General features: G+C 34.7%; 33 non-coding genes across 33 annotated transcripts; all 33 read left to right on the top strand.

The window, feature by feature from the left end:
- The first annotated feature begins 313 nt into the window (after positions 1 to 313).
- TRNAF-GAA (transfer RNA phenylalanine (anticodon GAA)) lies at positions 314 to 386 on the top strand. Its single transcript has one exon. It is a non-coding gene; the product is annotated as a tRNA-Phe (tRNA).
- Positions 387 to 395: 9 nt separating this feature from the next.
- Positions 396 to 467, top strand: TRNAD-GUC (transfer RNA aspartic acid (anticodon GUC)). Its single transcript has one exon. It is a non-coding gene; the product is annotated as a tRNA-Asp (tRNA).
- Positions 468 to 6472: 6005 nt separating this feature from the next.
- Positions 6473 to 6545, top strand: TRNAF-GAA (transfer RNA phenylalanine (anticodon GAA)). The gene has a single exon. It is a non-coding gene; the product is annotated as a tRNA-Phe (tRNA).
- A 9-nt stretch (positions 6546 to 6554) lies between these two features.
- TRNAD-GUC (transfer RNA aspartic acid (anticodon GUC)) lies at positions 6555 to 6626 on the top strand. Its single transcript has one exon. It is a non-coding gene; the product is annotated as a tRNA-Asp (tRNA).
- Positions 6627 to 6839: 213 nt separating this feature from the next.
- Positions 6840 to 6912, top strand: TRNAF-GAA (transfer RNA phenylalanine (anticodon GAA)). Its single transcript has one exon. It is a non-coding gene; the product is annotated as a tRNA-Phe (tRNA).
- A 9-nt stretch (positions 6913 to 6921) lies between these two features.
- TRNAD-GUC (transfer RNA aspartic acid (anticodon GUC)) lies at positions 6922 to 6993 on the top strand. Its single transcript has one exon. It is a non-coding gene; the product is annotated as a tRNA-Asp (tRNA).
- A 213-nt stretch (positions 6994 to 7206) lies between these two features.
- On the top strand, positions 7207 to 7279 carry TRNAF-GAA (transfer RNA phenylalanine (anticodon GAA)). The gene has a single exon. It is a non-coding gene; the product is annotated as a tRNA-Phe (tRNA).
- A 9-nt stretch (positions 7280 to 7288) lies between these two features.
- Positions 7289 to 7360, top strand: TRNAD-GUC (transfer RNA aspartic acid (anticodon GUC)). The gene has a single exon. It is a non-coding gene; the product is annotated as a tRNA-Asp (tRNA).
- Positions 7361 to 7573: 213 nt separating this feature from the next.
- On the top strand, positions 7574 to 7646 carry TRNAF-GAA (transfer RNA phenylalanine (anticodon GAA)). Its single transcript has one exon. It is a non-coding gene; the product is annotated as a tRNA-Phe (tRNA).
- A 9-nt stretch (positions 7647 to 7655) lies between these two features.
- Positions 7656 to 7727, top strand: TRNAD-GUC (transfer RNA aspartic acid (anticodon GUC)). Its single transcript has one exon. It is a non-coding gene; the product is annotated as a tRNA-Asp (tRNA).
- A 213-nt stretch (positions 7728 to 7940) lies between these two features.
- TRNAF-GAA (transfer RNA phenylalanine (anticodon GAA)) lies at positions 7941 to 8013 on the top strand. The gene has a single exon. It is a non-coding gene; the product is annotated as a tRNA-Phe (tRNA).
- A 9-nt stretch (positions 8014 to 8022) lies between these two features.
- Positions 8023 to 8094, top strand: TRNAD-GUC (transfer RNA aspartic acid (anticodon GUC)). The gene has a single exon. It is a non-coding gene; the product is annotated as a tRNA-Asp (tRNA).
- Positions 8095 to 8307: 213 nt separating this feature from the next.
- On the top strand, positions 8308 to 8380 carry TRNAF-GAA (transfer RNA phenylalanine (anticodon GAA)). Its single transcript has one exon. It is a non-coding gene; the product is annotated as a tRNA-Phe (tRNA).
- A 9-nt stretch (positions 8381 to 8389) lies between these two features.
- Positions 8390 to 8461, top strand: TRNAD-GUC (transfer RNA aspartic acid (anticodon GUC)). Its single transcript has one exon. It is a non-coding gene; the product is annotated as a tRNA-Asp (tRNA).
- A 213-nt stretch (positions 8462 to 8674) lies between these two features.
- On the top strand, positions 8675 to 8747 carry TRNAF-GAA (transfer RNA phenylalanine (anticodon GAA)). Its single transcript has one exon. It is a non-coding gene; the product is annotated as a tRNA-Phe (tRNA).
- A 9-nt stretch (positions 8748 to 8756) lies between these two features.
- TRNAD-GUC (transfer RNA aspartic acid (anticodon GUC)) lies at positions 8757 to 8828 on the top strand. Its single transcript has one exon. It is a non-coding gene; the product is annotated as a tRNA-Asp (tRNA).
- A 213-nt stretch (positions 8829 to 9041) lies between these two features.
- TRNAF-GAA (transfer RNA phenylalanine (anticodon GAA)) lies at positions 9042 to 9114 on the top strand. The gene has a single exon. It is a non-coding gene; the product is annotated as a tRNA-Phe (tRNA).
- Positions 9115 to 9123: 9 nt separating this feature from the next.
- On the top strand, positions 9124 to 9195 carry TRNAD-GUC (transfer RNA aspartic acid (anticodon GUC)). Its single transcript has one exon. It is a non-coding gene; the product is annotated as a tRNA-Asp (tRNA).
- Positions 9196 to 9408: 213 nt separating this feature from the next.
- Positions 9409 to 9481, top strand: TRNAF-GAA (transfer RNA phenylalanine (anticodon GAA)). Its single transcript has one exon. It is a non-coding gene; the product is annotated as a tRNA-Phe (tRNA).
- A 9-nt stretch (positions 9482 to 9490) lies between these two features.
- TRNAD-GUC (transfer RNA aspartic acid (anticodon GUC)) lies at positions 9491 to 9562 on the top strand. Its single transcript has one exon. It is a non-coding gene; the product is annotated as a tRNA-Asp (tRNA).
- Positions 9563 to 9775: 213 nt separating this feature from the next.
- Positions 9776 to 9848, top strand: TRNAF-GAA (transfer RNA phenylalanine (anticodon GAA)). Its single transcript has one exon. It is a non-coding gene; the product is annotated as a tRNA-Phe (tRNA).
- Positions 9849 to 9857: 9 nt separating this feature from the next.
- Positions 9858 to 9929, top strand: TRNAD-GUC (transfer RNA aspartic acid (anticodon GUC)). Its single transcript has one exon. It is a non-coding gene; the product is annotated as a tRNA-Asp (tRNA).
- A 213-nt stretch (positions 9930 to 10142) lies between these two features.
- On the top strand, positions 10143 to 10215 carry TRNAF-GAA (transfer RNA phenylalanine (anticodon GAA)). The gene has a single exon. It is a non-coding gene; the product is annotated as a tRNA-Phe (tRNA).
- A 9-nt stretch (positions 10216 to 10224) lies between these two features.
- Positions 10225 to 10296, top strand: TRNAD-GUC (transfer RNA aspartic acid (anticodon GUC)). Its single transcript has one exon. It is a non-coding gene; the product is annotated as a tRNA-Asp (tRNA).
- A 213-nt stretch (positions 10297 to 10509) lies between these two features.
- TRNAF-GAA (transfer RNA phenylalanine (anticodon GAA)) lies at positions 10510 to 10582 on the top strand. The gene has a single exon. It is a non-coding gene; the product is annotated as a tRNA-Phe (tRNA).
- Positions 10583 to 10591: 9 nt separating this feature from the next.
- Positions 10592 to 10663, top strand: TRNAD-GUC (transfer RNA aspartic acid (anticodon GUC)). Its single transcript has one exon. It is a non-coding gene; the product is annotated as a tRNA-Asp (tRNA).
- Positions 10664 to 10876: 213 nt separating this feature from the next.
- On the top strand, positions 10877 to 10949 carry TRNAF-GAA (transfer RNA phenylalanine (anticodon GAA)). Its single transcript has one exon. It is a non-coding gene; the product is annotated as a tRNA-Phe (tRNA).
- A 9-nt stretch (positions 10950 to 10958) lies between these two features.
- Positions 10959 to 11030, top strand: TRNAD-GUC (transfer RNA aspartic acid (anticodon GUC)). The gene has a single exon. It is a non-coding gene; the product is annotated as a tRNA-Asp (tRNA).
- A 213-nt stretch (positions 11031 to 11243) lies between these two features.
- On the top strand, positions 11244 to 11316 carry TRNAF-GAA (transfer RNA phenylalanine (anticodon GAA)). The gene has a single exon. It is a non-coding gene; the product is annotated as a tRNA-Phe (tRNA).
- A 9-nt stretch (positions 11317 to 11325) lies between these two features.
- On the top strand, positions 11326 to 11397 carry TRNAD-GUC (transfer RNA aspartic acid (anticodon GUC)). Its single transcript has one exon. It is a non-coding gene; the product is annotated as a tRNA-Asp (tRNA).
- A 213-nt stretch (positions 11398 to 11610) lies between these two features.
- TRNAF-GAA (transfer RNA phenylalanine (anticodon GAA)) lies at positions 11611 to 11683 on the top strand. Its single transcript has one exon. It is a non-coding gene; the product is annotated as a tRNA-Phe (tRNA).
- Positions 11684 to 11692: 9 nt separating this feature from the next.
- Positions 11693 to 11764, top strand: TRNAD-GUC (transfer RNA aspartic acid (anticodon GUC)). The gene has a single exon. It is a non-coding gene; the product is annotated as a tRNA-Asp (tRNA).
- A 213-nt stretch (positions 11765 to 11977) lies between these two features.
- TRNAF-GAA (transfer RNA phenylalanine (anticodon GAA)) lies at positions 11978 to 12050 on the top strand. Its single transcript has one exon. It is a non-coding gene; the product is annotated as a tRNA-Phe (tRNA).
- The last annotated feature ends 5 nt before the right edge of the window (positions 12051 to 12055 follow it).

Genomic DNA, 12055 nt, shown 5'->3' with positions numbered 1-12055 from the left:
GATTTCAGAAAGGAGAGGACGATGATGCCATTTTCTAAAGAAATTTTCATTAAATTGTGTGAATAATGGAAGCGACACTTCCAGTCTTTGAAAAAAAAAATTTAAATTTCTCCTGAAATACTTAGAGGATTATTTTGTTACTTTTGATGTAATTAGTTAATACGATTTCTTATACTCAGCAAAAAGGTTTAAAATTTTCAGAGGTTTCAGGGGTCGTCAATAAATTACAAAAGAAAACAAATATTTTTGAACACGCTATACTAGAAAAATCTAACAATAAGCTTTTAAGTGATAATATTTCAAATGTTGTTGTGCCGAAATAGCTCAGTTGGGAGAGCGTTAGACTGAAGATCTAAAGGTCCCTGGTTCGATCCCGGGTTTCGGCATAGCTCTATTCCTCGGTAGTATAGTGGTCAGTATCCCCGCCTGTCACGCGGGAGACCGGGGTTCGATTCCCCGCCGGGGAGAGCATTTTTACCTAAAATGCAGCTGGCTTAATTTTTTTTAATTGATTTTCCGGAAGAACTGAAAGTGCCTCTCCCATTATTGTAAGGATGTAAGGTAATATGTATATACAATAAATTTATATTGTTTTTTAAATTTATCTGGAACGTTTTGACTTACGTCCATAATAATGTATATTTTTATTTTTAATTTAGTCTTGTAAGGGTGCCATTAAAAACTTAAAAGAATAAAATTTTTGATATATGTTATCGTATTTTCTACCACTTTTTAACATTTTTACGCTTTTTCAAAGTCGAAGTCAAATTTTCAAAAGAATTTAAATTTTTTAATCCAATTACTCATTTATTTCAGAGCATATTCCGCTCAAATACATTGAAAAAATCGTTCATTACACTTGAAATTTATTAGTAATAAAAAGAAAAAATATATAATTCATTTCTAATGAAGTTTATTGCACCAATTGATTAAAAAATTTATGAGAACACAGTAGTCTTTCAAATTTTCAATGGAAATTTTAATTTAAAACAAATCAGAGTGTAAGTTTAAAATTCCAAACGTACAGTTAGTTCCGTATACAATTTGAATACTATGAATCAAAAATAAATAGAACGTTTCTAAGAAATTGTTGGAAAAAAAAGCTGCGATGAAAATTATTACACTACGCTGAGAAATAATCATTACAATTAAAAAATTTTAAATTGTCATATAAACTATATTAAATATATACTAATTAAAATTAAAAACTGATAACAGAATTTAAATTTTGTTTCAGTACTTTTGAATTGCAACAATTTAAAAAATCATTTAATAGTTTTTAAAATATCACTAACATGAAAGAGTGTGAAATTATTTTGTTATTCATAAGCCATACAAAAAATAGCTCTTTATGGCTAAAAATAAAAATAAATGATGCAATTGACGTTGAAAAGCTCTAAAGTTTTAGAAAACTATTGGGGAGGTTGAATGTGCTCTTTCTAGCTCCTTATGTTCGACGCCTATCTACCTTGTCTCATTGATCTGTAGCAATTAGTAGCAAATTAGATGAATAAAAAAAATAAAAAAAATACCTGGCATTTAGGCTAAACATGTTGAAAACTGTTTCTTTTTTCTTCATAAAAATAAAATTTCATAAAAACAATTACCGGTTAAGTTAAATAACGAATGTTCAGTGAAATAAAATTAAAACGCTCTTTTAAGAAAATCGAGAACCATATATTTAGAAAAATAATTATGAAGCTTCCGAAAAAGCTATTTCAGGATTAGGATGTGATAAACACTGATTTCTTCAGGGGTTTTTTTTCTTCCAGAAAATTTAAACCTGCTAAAACGGTTAACAGAAAACTTCGATTTTTGAGCTATATTATAAATTATCAATACATAAAGTAAAAATTAAAAAGCCCTTAAAAGAAAAGAGAAAACCATATAATTAGTAAAGCAATTTAAGATTCAGTAAAGGCTATTTCAGGGTTGATGCCAAATTCTTCGTTGGGATAGATTTCAAGTCAGGGTCTGATTTATCATAAAGCCCAAATGGGCCCAGGCCTAGGTCCCCTTTAATGTAAAAAATAATTCATTTTATCTGCATATAACTATGAGTGAGCAAAAATTGAAATAAATATAAGCTCGAATTTGCCTATGTATCAGAATTTATTTATGCCATAAGAATTTACAAGTATTTTATGAATATACAACGTATAAATTTAGTTTAAAATTATGACCAGTAGGTCCCTCTGTGCCCGGATTTCGAAATCAAGCCTTGCTTTTGAAAAAAGGAATCTAAATTCACGCGCATATGTAAATATACTTTTTTGCTTGCATAACTAAATATAGTTTTCAAAAAGGAAGGGCAGAAAATAAATTCTAATTGTTAAACTTTCGGCCACCTATCTTAATTTTACCTCTGCATTAGTAAAATGCAATTTTATCCTCATACTTTTCTTTCTGTTCTCTTCTCTAAATTCTACCAAGCAGGACAATTTTTTATTGGCTTAGTGGCGCCATCTAGAATACATTATATTTATTATTATTCCTTTTTATTCTTGGTCTCTTCTCTCTCCCTCTCTCTCTTTCTTTCTCTCAATAAATATGAACCAAAAAATGAATGAGACTAAAAAAATTAACTCAATTTTTCATCTAAACGAGCAGTAAAAAATAATAAGATACCTGCATAAAAAATGGCAAATGGATTTATTCAATAGCACTATTCTACTATTAATAATTAAAACTAAATATTAAATTTTACCTTAGCATGAAAAATATAAAGAAAAAGTAGGTTCGATATGACACAGCTTTTTTTAATAAATTAAGAAATGTATAAACTTTGAGTCAAAAATTATTGATTTAGTCAAATTAAATATATCTTTGAAATTACTTACGAAATTTAACAATAGTGAACATAAAAGTCAATTAAAAAATTTTTTTGTTAGTTTTTGAAATATTTAACGAATATTTTCCCTGGATTTATCCTGAAATAAATATTATACAAATTTAGTTAATCCTTTTTATCAATTTTTAAGTATCAGTATTGTGCCACAGATGGCAGCACTTCAATAACGACAGTTGTAAATTTAATTACTTGGAGATTACCTTCAATTACTTTTCTTTTTCTGTACCAAACTCCTTGAAATACGCATCATTTTAAAACTTAGGTTACTTGTTTCATGTTTCAAATGTAGTGTTGGCGAGGAAAGCAGTTAGATGTGGCTCCCAAATAAATAAGAAATGACAATACGTCTCTCAGTTTTTGCCACAAAAAATAAATGTTTTATGACTTATCATCGATTGAAATCTACTAAGTTAAAATAAGTTAGGAAATTAAATTTTGCAAAGTGAACACATCTCTTTTTCAAACTTTTTGTTACTTGGTTAAACTAATGGTGTAACAACGTTGTAATTGATTAAATCTTGGGTTACCTGCTTCATGTTTCAAGTGTGATTTAATGAGGGGATCGGTTAGATGTGACTCCAAAATAATTAGAAATGACAATACGTTTCTTAGCATTTGCAATGAAAAAAAAAAAAAAAAGCGAAATGTTTCATGACTTATTATCGACTTAAATTAACTAAGTTAAAATAAGTAAAAGCTGACTAAGTTAAACTGAATAAACAAAATTATCTTTTCAGAAAAAACATATATTTTTTTTTTTTTTTTTTTTTTTTCCTTTCAAGTTTTTCTTTACATCTGAAATTAGAGCAACAAAAATCGTGTATTTTAATTTATCCCCCTCCCATAAAAAAATTGGACGCATGATGCCTAATGTACTTCCTCTTTATGCAGGTAATTATATATATTTCAAAACAAATTGCTTAAATAGCTCTATCATAAAATACACATTTTATTTAAGAACACAAACGAGAGCAAGATTTGTTTGAACAAATTTTGATCATAAATTATGACTTATTATCGACTTAAATTAACTAAGTTAAAATAAGTAAAAACTGACTAAGTTAAACTAAGTAAAAAAATTAATCTTTTCAGAAAAAACACGTTTTTTTTCTTTTTTTACCTTTTAAGTTTTTCTTTTCATATGAAATTAGAGCAACGAAAATCGTGTATTTTAATTTATCCCCCTCCCATAAAAAATTGGACAAATGATGCCCAATGTATTTCCTCTTTATGCAGGTAATTATATATATTTCAAAACAAATTGCTTAAATAGCTCTATCATAAAATACACATTTTATTTAAGAATACAAACGAGAGCAAGATTTGTTTGAACAAATTTTGATCATTAATTATTAACTGATAAAAACTTAACGGTTTAAAAAGTTTCATAGTGTCTAGTATATGCTAAATCTTAGTTTAAATAAAAAATTGGAACTATTAGTTATTTGTAAAAATAGTTCAATTGAGAAAGCTTTAGAACGAAAATCCCCATGCGTCGCACTTTGGAGATAATCTAAAATGATTCCAATCACGGCACATAAAAAACAATAAAAAAAAAAACTACAGGATTTGTTAGTATTTCAAACGAACAAACGAATTTTAAAATTTTTAATTTTGTTATACTGATATCTATTGAACAAACAAATTTACCCGAGTAGAGTCAATACAGACTCTACTCGGGTAAATTTGTCAGGGTAAATACTCAGAATCTTGATTCAGCCATTCACTAGGCCTCTAGATTAGTTCCTGCCCATTGTATATTGGATTATTCCATTTCTTTTTCAGGTTGAGAAGGTAATAAGCACTGCGCATCGTCCGAAACTCTGTGCTATTACAATATTTCCATTCTATGTGTTCTTAATTGTTCACGGTAAGCTATGTCGAAAGGTTTAAAAATATTAAAGTAATAATTTTTCAAACAGCTATTAAGACATCCTGTTTATATATACCGAAAAAGAAAATTGTTTAAAGGTGTAAAAATTAATTCTTTACGGCAATTCATTAATTACTAATTCAAGTAATAATTTATTAATGAAATTAACTACCATGGCATGTTTAATGAATGCACACAATTACAATAAATCAAAAACTAGATGTATGAGTAAAAATGGCTATTTATAAATTAAAGAGATTATGCTATAATTTGGCTTTTAATAATTTTATGTAATTAAATATTTCGAGAAGTTTTTAAAGGGTTTTTAACAATTATTTATAAGAAACAGATCCTATTGAGAAAAATGAATCATGATCATATTTTATACAATAGTCATGATTAATCCATCCACAGAAATAAAGTTTATCAAATGAAAATAGACACATACAAGTATAACTAAGTCTTTATAAATTGGAAGGAAAAAAAATCTAGCATTTTTGGATCATTAAATATTTTTGCAAATTATTAAGAAAGCAGCATTAGCTAAATGCATTTTTTACAGTTATGGAGCATAAATAAATTAAATTTTAAAAAATACATTTTTAAGAAAGAGGCGATTTTTTTCAGGACAAATTAATAATCAGAAATATAATCTATCAAATGAAAATAGAAAAAAAATTAAATATCATAACTATTTATTTTAAAAGAATAGTCTTAACTAATCAATGAAAAGGAACATTATCCATCAAAGTAAAATGAAGACAAAAGCAAGATAAAATAAGCATTTATAATTTATATATATATTCAATAATATCATTAATCAGCGGTCGGAAATAGATCGCTACAAGTAGTAGCTAATTTTTTTGTAACTAATTGTCTAGTGTGCAAATTTAAAAAAAAAATAGTGTAGAAGGAAGGGAGAGTAAATTAAATTCCCCAGCAAAGTTCGTGTCCTAAAAGAAGAGAAATCGTAACTACATTTCAAAAAAATAGCTTGTAATAACATTTAAAAAAAAGATTTTAGCTGTTGTTAACTACATTTATAATGAAGAAATTACAGTTAACTATTAAACAATGTAGTTTTTCGGACCGCAGTGATAAGTCAATGCATATAATTGAAAATAGTTCGATATAGCTAGACCTCATTCTGATTTTTTCTTATGTTTAAAAAAAAAGAAAAGACAGAATTTTTTTTTAAAAAAATAAGGAGATATATATAATTAATTACGAATGCAAAAATAAAATCGGAGTGCAAAAAATATTATTTCTAAAAATATATATTTAATTTAAAACTTAAAAGAACTGTTTAAGTAAGGTGTCTCTTGAAATATGAAAATGGGAGATGCCTACGTCATTTTAATTTTAAAAGTCTCTTTATTCAGACACAGAAAAGGTTATAGTTGCGAATTTACAAAGCGTACGTACATTGGATCACGCCGTACTACTACTTGCCAAATATTCAGCTTACCGAGCGTTCTGAGTCCCGGAGCATGCGCAGTAAATACTTTCTTCCAGCCTGCTAAAGAAATAGATTTCCATATTTATTCGGAAGTACTGAGGGATCCAAGGAATAAAGTGACTTTTACCTTTTAGAAATTTATCTTTTTGTTACATTGCGTTTTAAACTGTTAAATAGAATAGCTGGGTATAGTTCTATCTTCACGATCGAAATTTAGTGGTACTGGCAGACTTAACATTAATACACGCTTCGTCAATATGTGAAATAAAAATATTTCTTGCGTTAGTGTGCCGAAATAGCTCAGTTGGGAGAGCGTTAGACTGAAGATCTAAAGGTCCCTGGTTCGATCCCGGGTTTCGGCATTGCTCTGCTCCTCGGTAGTATAGTGGTCAGTATCCCCGCCTGTCACGCGGGAGACCGGGGTTCGATTCCCCGCCGGGGAGAGCATTTTACCCAACAAAGAGCTGGCTTATTTTTTTATGTAAGAAATCCGAATTAGAAACTTTTTCATTCTCGTTACATTGCGTTTTAAATTGTTAAATAGAATAGCTGGGTATAGTTCTATCTTCACGATCGAAATTTAGTGGTACTGGCAGACTTAACATTAATACACGCTTCGTCAATATGTGAAATAAAAATATTTCTTGCGTTGGTGTGCCGAAATAGCTCAGTTGGGAGAGCGTTAGACTGAAGATCTAAAGGTCCCTGGTTCGATCCCGGGTTTCGGCATTGCTCTGCTCCTCGGTAGTATAGTGGTCAGTATCCCCGCCTGTCACGCGGGAGACCGGGGTTCGATTCCCCGCCGGGGAGAGCATTTTACCCAACAAAGAGCTGGCTTATTTTTTTAAGTAAGAAATCCGAATTAGAAACTTTTTCATTCTCGTTACATTGCGTTTTAAATTGTTAAATAGAATAGCTGGGTATAGTTCTATCTTCACGATCGAAATTTAGTGGTACTGGCAGACTTAACATTAATACACGCTTCGTCAATATGTGAAATAAAAATATTTCTTGCGTTAGTGTGCCGAAATAGCTCAGTTGGGAGAGCGTTAGACTGAAGATCTAAAGGTCCCTGGTTCGATCCCGGGTTTCGGCATTGCTCTGCTCCTCGGTAGTATAGTGGTCAGTATCCCCGCCTGTCACGCGGGAGACCGGGGTTCGATTCCCCGCCGGGGAGAGCATTTTACCCAACAAAGAGCTGGCTTATTTTTTTAAGTAAGAAATCCGAATTAGAAACTTTTTCATTCTCGTTACATTGCGTTTTAAATTGTTAAATAGAATAGCTGGGTATAGTTCTATCTTCACGATCGAAATTTAGTGGTACTGGCAGACTTAACATTAATACACGCTTCGTCAATATGTGAAATAAAAATATTTCTTGCGTTGGTGTGCCGAAATAGCTCAGTTGGGAGAGCGTTAGACTGAAGATCTAAAGGTCCCTGGTTCGATCCCGGGTTTCGGCATTGCTCTGCTCCTCGGTAGTATAGTGGTCAGTATCCCCGCCTGTCACGCGGGAGACCGGGGTTCGATTCCCCGCCGGGGAGAGCATTTTACCCAACAAAGAGCTGGCTTATTTTTTTATGTAAGAAATCCGAATTAGAAACTTTTTCATTCTCGTTACATTGCGTTTTAAATTGTTAAATAGAATAGCTGGGTATAGTTCTATCTTCACGATCGAAATTTAGTGGTACTGGCAGACTTAACATTAATACACGCTTCGTCAATATGTGAAATAAAAATATTTCTTGCGTTGGTGTGCCGAAATAGCTCAGTTGGGAGAGCGTTAGACTGAAGATCTAAAGGTCCCTGGTTCGATCCCGGGTTTCGGCATTGCTCTGCTCCTCGGTAGTATAGTGGTCAGTATCCCCGCCTGTCACGCGGGAGACCGGGGTTCGATTCCCCGCCGGGGAGAGCATTTTACCCAACAAAGAGCTGGCTTATTTTTTTAAGTAAGAAATCCGAATTAGAAACTTTTTCATTCTCGTTACATTGCGTTTTAAATTGTTAAATAGAATAGCTGGGTATAGTTCTATCTTCACGATCGAAATTTAGTGGTACTGGCAGACTTAACATTAATACACGCTTCGTCAATATGTGAAATAAAAATATTTCTTGCGTTAGTGTGCCGAAATAGCTCAGTTGGGAGAGCGTTAGACTGAAGATCTAAAGGTCCCTGGTTCGATCCCGGGTTTCGGCATTGCTCTGCTCCTCGGTAGTATAGTGGTCAGTATCCCCGCCTGTCACGCGGGAGACCGGGGTTCGATTCCCCGCCGGGGAGAGCATTTTACCCAACAAAGAGCTGGCTTATTTTTTTAAGTAAGAAATCCGAATTAGAAACTTTTTCATTCTCGTTACATTGCGTTTTAAATTGTTAAATAGAATAGCTGGGTATAGTTCTATCTTCACGATCGAAATTTAGTGGTACTGGCAGACTTAACATTAATACACGCTTCGTCAATATGTGAAATAAAAATATTTCTTGCGTTAGTGTGCCGAAATAGCTCAGTTGGGAGAGCGTTAGACTGAAGATCTAAAGGTCCCTGGTTCGATCCCGGGTTTCGGCATTGCTCTGCTCCTCGGTAGTATAGTGGTCAGTATCCCCGCCTGTCACGCGGGAGACCGGGGTTCGATTCCCCGCCGGGGAGAGCATTTTACCCAACAAAGAGCTGGCTTATTTTTTTAAGTAAGAAATCCGAATTAGAAACTTTTTCATTCTCGTTACATTGCGTTTTAAATTGTTAAATAGAATAGCTGGGTATAGTTCTATCTTCACGATCGAAATTTAGTGGTACTGGCAGACTTAACATTAATACACGCTTCGTCAATATGTGAAATAAAAATATTTCTTGCGTTGGTGTGCCGAAATAGCTCAGTTGGGAGAGCGTTAGACTGAAGATCTAAAGGTCCCTGGTTCGATCCCGGGTTTCGGCATTGCTCTGCTCCTCGGTAGTATAGTGGTCAGTATCCCCGCCTGTCACGCGGGAGACCGGGGTTCGATTCCCCGCCGGGGAGAGCATTTTACCCAACAAAGAGCTGGCTTATTTTTTTATGTAAGAAATCCGAATTAGAAACTTTTTCATTCTCGTTACATTGCGTTTTAAATTGTTAAATAGAATAGCTGGGTATAGTTCTATCTTCACGATCGAAATTTAGTGGTACTGGCAGACTTAACATTAATACACGCTTCGTCAATATGTGAAATAAAAATATTTCTTGCGTTGGTGTGCCGAAATAGCTCAGTTGGGAGAGCGTTAGACTGAAGATCTAAAGGTCCCTGGTTCGATCCCGGGTTTCGGCATTGCTCTGCTCCTCGGTAGTATAGTGGTCAGTATCCCCGCCTGTCACGCGGGAGACCGGGGTTCGATTCCCCGCCGGGGAGAGCATTTTACCCAACAAAGAGCTGGCTTATTTTTTTAAGTAAGAAATCCGAATTAGAAACTTTTTCATTCTCGTTACATTGCGTTTTAAATTGTTAAATAGAATAGCTGGGTATAGTTCTATCTTCACGATCGAAATTTAGTGGTACTGGCAGACTTAACATTAATACACGCTTCGTCAATATGTGAAATAAAAATATTTCTTGCGTTAGTGTGCCGAAATAGCTCAGTTGGGAGAGCGTTAGACTGAAGATCTAAAGGTCCCTGGTTCGATCCCGGGTTTCGGCATTGCTCTGCTCCTCGGTAGTATAGTGGTCAGTATCCCCGCCTGTCACGCGGGAGACCGGGGTTCGATTCCCCGCCGGGGAGAGCATTTTACCCAACAAAGAGCTGGCTTATTTTTTTAAGTAAGAAATCCGAATTAGAAACTTTTTCATTCTCGTTACATTGCGTTTTAAATTGTTAAATAGAATAGCTGGGTATAGTTCTATCTTCACGATCGAAATTTAGTGGTACTGGCAGACTTAACATTAATACACGCTTCGTCAATATGTGAAATAAAAATATTTCTTGCGTTGGTGTGCCGAAATAGCTCAGTTGGGAGAGCGTTAGACTGAAGATCTAAAGGTCCCTGGTTCGATCCCGGGTTTCGGCATTGCTCTGCTCCTCGGTAGTATAGTGGTCAGTATCCCCGCCTGTCACGCGGGAGACCGGGGTTCGATTCCCCGCCGGGGAGAGCATTTTACCCAACAAAGAGCTGGCTTATTTTTTTATGTAAGAAATCCGAATTAGAAACTTTTTCATTCTCGTTACATTGCGTTTTAAATTGTTAAATAGAATAGCTGGGTATAGTTCTATCTTCACGATCGAAATTTAGTGGTACTGGCAGACTTAACATTAATACACGCTTCGTCAATATGTGAAATAAAAATATTTCTTGCGTTGGTGTGCCGAAATAGCTCAGTTGGGAGAGCGTTAGACTGAAGATCTAAAGGTCCCTGGTTCGATCCCGGGTTTCGGCATTGCTCTGCTCCTCGGTAGTATAGTGGTCAGTATCCCCGCCTGTCACGCGGGAGACCGGGGTTCGATTCCCCGCCGGGGAGAGCATTTTACCCAACAAAGAGCTGGCTTATTTTTTTAAGTAAGAAATCCGAATTAGAAACTTTTTCATTCTCGTTACATTGCGTTTTAAATTGTTAAATAGAATAGCTGGGTATAGTTCTATCTTCACGATCGAAATTTAGTGGTACTGGCAGACTTAACATTAATACACGCTTCGTCAATATGTGAAATAAAAATATTTCTTGCGTTAGTGTGCCGAAATAGCTCAGTTGGGAGAGCGTTAGACTGAAGATCTAAAGGTCCCTGGTTCGATCCCGGGTTTCGGCATTGCTCTGCTCCTCGGTAGTATAGTGGTCAGTATCCCCGCCTGTCACGCGGGAGACCGGGGTTCGATTCCCCGCCGGGGAGAGCATTTTACCCAACAAAGAGCTGGCTTATTTTTTTAAGTAAGAAATCCGAATTAGAAACTTTTTCATTCTCGTTACATTGCGTTTTAAATTGTTAAATAGAATAGCTGGGTATAGTTCTATCTTCACGATCGAAATTTAGTGGTACTGGCAGACTTAACATTAATACACGCTTCGTCAATATGTGAAATAAAAATATTTCTTGCGTTGGTGTGCCGAAATAGCTCAGTTGGGAGAGCGTTAGACTGAAGATCTAAAGGTCCCTGGTTCGATCCCGGGTTTCGGCATTGCTCTGCTCCTCGGTAGTATAGTGGTCAGTATCCCCGCCTGTCACGCGGGAGACCGGGGTTCGATTCCCCGCCGGGGAGAGCATTTTACCCAACAAAGAGCTGGCTTATTTTTTTAAGTAAGAAATCCGAATTAGAAACTTTTTCATTCTCGTTACATTGCGTTTTAAATTGTTAAATAGAATAGCTGGGTATAGTTCTATCTTCACGATCGAAATTTAGTGGTACTGGCAGACTTAACATTAATACACGCTTCGTCAATATGTGAAATAAAAATATTTCTTGCGTTAGTGTGCCGAAATAGCTCAGTTGGGAGAGCGTTAGACTGAAGATCTAAAGGTCCCTGGTTCGATCCCGGGTTTCGGCATTGCTCTGCTCCTCGGTAGTATAGTGGTCAGTATCCCCGCCTGTCACGCGGGAGACCGGGGTTCGATTCCCCGCCGGGGAGAGCATTTTACCCAACAAAGAGCTGGCTTATTTTTTTAAGTAAGAAATCCGAATTAGAAACTTTTTCATTCTCGTTACATTGCGTTTTAAATTGTTAAATAGAATAGCTGGGTATAGTTCTATCTTCACGATCGAAATTTAGTGGTACTGGCAGACTTAACATTAATACACGCTTCGTCAATATGTGAAATAAAAATATTTCTTGCGTTGGTGTGCCGAAATAGCTCAGTTGGGAGAGCGTTAGACTGAAGATCTAAAGGTCCCTGGTTCGATCCCGGGTTTCGGCATTGCT

This window comes from Parasteatoda tepidariorum, chromosome 11 (genome assembly GCF_982258835.1).
Source record: "Parasteatoda tepidariorum strain Cologne lab strain chromosome 11, Ptep-v5.0, whole genome shotgun sequence".
In the NCBI taxonomy this organism is placed as follows: domain Eukaryota; kingdom Metazoa; phylum Arthropoda; class Arachnida; order Araneae; family Theridiidae; genus Parasteatoda; species Parasteatoda tepidariorum.
Note: the sequence above shows the minus strand (reverse complement) of the source record. Positions and strands in the feature narration are given on the sequence as shown.